At 41.7% G+C, this 2834-nt stretch overlaps 1 long non-coding RNA gene across 1 annotated transcript in view; it reads left to right on the forward strand.

The window, feature by feature from the left end:
- Positions 1-204: 204 nt before the first annotated feature.
- The window catches only part of LOC112971764, a 12997-nt gene continuing 10367 nt past the window's right edge, over positions 205-2834 (forward strand). The window contains exon 1 of the long non-coding RNA XR_003255450.1: positions 205-283. This is a non-coding gene — a long non-coding RNA (uncharacterized LOC112971764). The remainder of the gene's footprint in view (positions 284-2834) is intronic.

Raw genomic sequence — 2834 nt, forward strand, 5'->3', positions numbered from 1 at the left:
ATTTCATTGATGTCTAAAACTTTTAGACTGCAGTAATTACTTAATGTGCTTAAAATGCTGTGAATCCTCCCCATGCTGGAAGACTATCTATTACTTTTTTCTTCCTCAGAAGCAGCAAGGGGACATTGAAACTGCAGACAGTTTTGAACAGTTGCTCTTTGCAGCACAAATTAATACTGAAACAAAAACCAAGCACAAGGTTGTCTTTTGTAGGGCTGCTGCCCAGTAGCTGTGCCCAGTTCACTGACCTCGGTGGAAGTTCTGGAGTCCTCCATGAATTCAGGTTTGTCATCCAAATGTTTAACTGGCTAAAATCTTGGATCCTTTTTCCTTGCAGTTGTTCAGAAAGACTTTCCTGTCTACAGTTGGACCCATTCTTTTGGGGCCGAAACATGGATACCATTCTAGTTTTATTGGGTCTTTTTCTAACATGGATAGAGGGGGATTTGTTGCATAATTTTCCAAAATTATGCTCAAATAAAAATCTGGGAACTTGAAAAATTAATTGGGAAATCTTCCTGAATAAGAACAAAATAAAGGGTAATAAGGACTTCAGCATCTGACTCCTAGACATTATGTGTTAATGGCACCTATATATTAATAGTAATGGCCATTTAACTCAGGCAAACAGGCTAGAATAGGCGCTTCTAATATTCGTCTACCAGCAAATGTTTCACAAACCTCACTTCCTCTACAGTTTCATGTAGTGAAAGTTATTTGACACCACCCCTTTAATCTTTTTCATATTACAAGGGGGAAAAGAAAGCTATGGATTATTTTCTTTCTGTGAAAATTTACCAGTAATATGGTTGTTACAACATTTCTCGGTGAAGTCCACCATACACACAGAACAGTCAAATTAAGGATTTTCTTTTTATTTTTGATACTATGCCGACCACTAGACATGCCAAGTTTGCTGACTAGGAAGTGGTATGGAAGGTTTGGAGGTAGGATTTTTGGGAGTGGGTTAATCAAAATTTGCATTCTAGCAGAGTTTTAAAAGCATGATTTAAATTTCCATAAAATATATTTTGGAAAAATTCCACATTCTTGGTTTTACAGAATATATCTCAAACACTCAAACACTGTAATGGGACTCAAAGTTTGGTCTCACTGTATGCTTGTAAGCTGATGCAACAAGAAGGTAGCCCCAAAAGGGACACTCCTGCTTTACCTGTTTCCCATCATCAGAGGCATGTATTTCTTACCCTTGCCTTAGTGTGAGGTCATCTGATCCTCTGTTGAGCCAGTTCAGGGAACAAAACGAACAGAAAACTGCCAGTGCCAGCAAGGTGGTGGGAGCACACAGGTAGGATATGGAGAATGTATCTGCCCAAAGGAGCAACAGTGCCCATGAAGTTGCTTTAGCTGCGTGGTCAAATTGCACACTATATCAAGCAAATACAAGCAAAAGATACGCTTCAGGAAAAGACGGTCTTCATGCTCTTGTTGATTTGCATTCAATAGTGTGAATATGCTGCTTCTATAGAGTTGTCCTTTACAAATAGCTACTCTAGGCCCATGTGGATCAAATGCTTTAGATGTAAAGAACACTGTTTTTTAGGAGCTTTCAGGAAACATTCTGTAATTAGTATCTATAAAAGGAAAAAAGGTCCTGGTGATATGTTGGGGTGTTTGTAGTTCTTATCTGTTGTTTACAATCTAGGTGTTTATACAAGGCAGTGGAGACTTCCTCTCTTTCCCCTTTCAGGTTTATTAGAAACTCTTCATGTCTTTTTCTAGTTTACTCCTTGCTCCCCAGAAGGTGCCCAGTTCCCAAGGTTTACCCTCACTGTCACTCTTCTTTTGAAAGACCAGTTCATGGAAATTTTGGCAAAACAAAACAACATGAGTCAGTTGAACTTTACTCTCAAGTCAGAGATCCACTGATACGTCTTATGTATCCACCTTCTGACTTTAACCTGGAGGTCCAGGGAAGTGTACTGAGAGCAACTGGCTGAGGGTTTGGAAAGGGAATTTGGATCAGGATTGGCAGGAATATCGAAGAAAAGGGCATGGATGACCAAATAAGAGAGATCTCCCTCCCTCTTCCCTCCCCCTTCTCCCCTCCCCAGCCCCCTCCCCCCCACCTGTGTCCCCATGTCAGAAAGGGCTGAGATGGGGACAGATTGGAGATAACCATTCAGGGGGTCAAGCTGGAAGGTGGAAGAGCCAAGATCTGTGAACTCCTGGGAGTAGCATGCAGGGCAGTGCTAAGAAAAGAGAGTGTATCTCCCTTCTAAGCTCTAAGCACTTCTTATACACCCAGCTCAAAGCCCAACTGTGTGAGGTGAGCAGTGGTATTGAAACAATTGGAGGACATGGCCTGGCCTCGCTGTCCAAAAGGGATTCAGGCTGACAGAAAGCAGCAGAGTGGCTAGGCACAGAGTTTCAGGGCTAGAGCATGGAGGGACTGATTCCCAACAGTTTGTGTGGTTAGTAGGCCACCATAAGGGAACTAAARGTGATTATGGTTGTTTAGTGTTCTAGTGTTGATGAGCTTCTGCATTTCGCAGCCTGCCTGGGAAATTTTGCTTTCTCTCCATTATAGTAAGAATTAAAGGGTGGCACCACCAACCTTGACAAGGGTTGAAAACAAGTCCAATCTTATTAGCTGCTATAGAGCATGCTGAGCTCCTTGACTGAACTCATTTAGTGTACACAAATATGGGCAAGGGGCAGTACAGTAAGGGAAATATCTCACAGCCCAATGAAAGAGGCTAGGCACCCCTTCTGGAATCAGCTCTGGTGCTGAATGCCAGGTTCATCCACTGATCCAACCATACCAATACATCAACTAAGAGAAAAAGCTTTTTTTTTTTTTTTTTTTTTTT

The sequence above is a fragment of the Apteryx rowi genome, unplaced genomic scaffold, assembly GCF_003343035.1.
Source record: "Apteryx rowi isolate R43461 unplaced genomic scaffold, aptRow1 scaffold_454, whole genome shotgun sequence".
Classification (NCBI taxonomy): domain Eukaryota; kingdom Metazoa; phylum Chordata; class Aves; order Apterygiformes; family Apterygidae; genus Apteryx; species Apteryx rowi.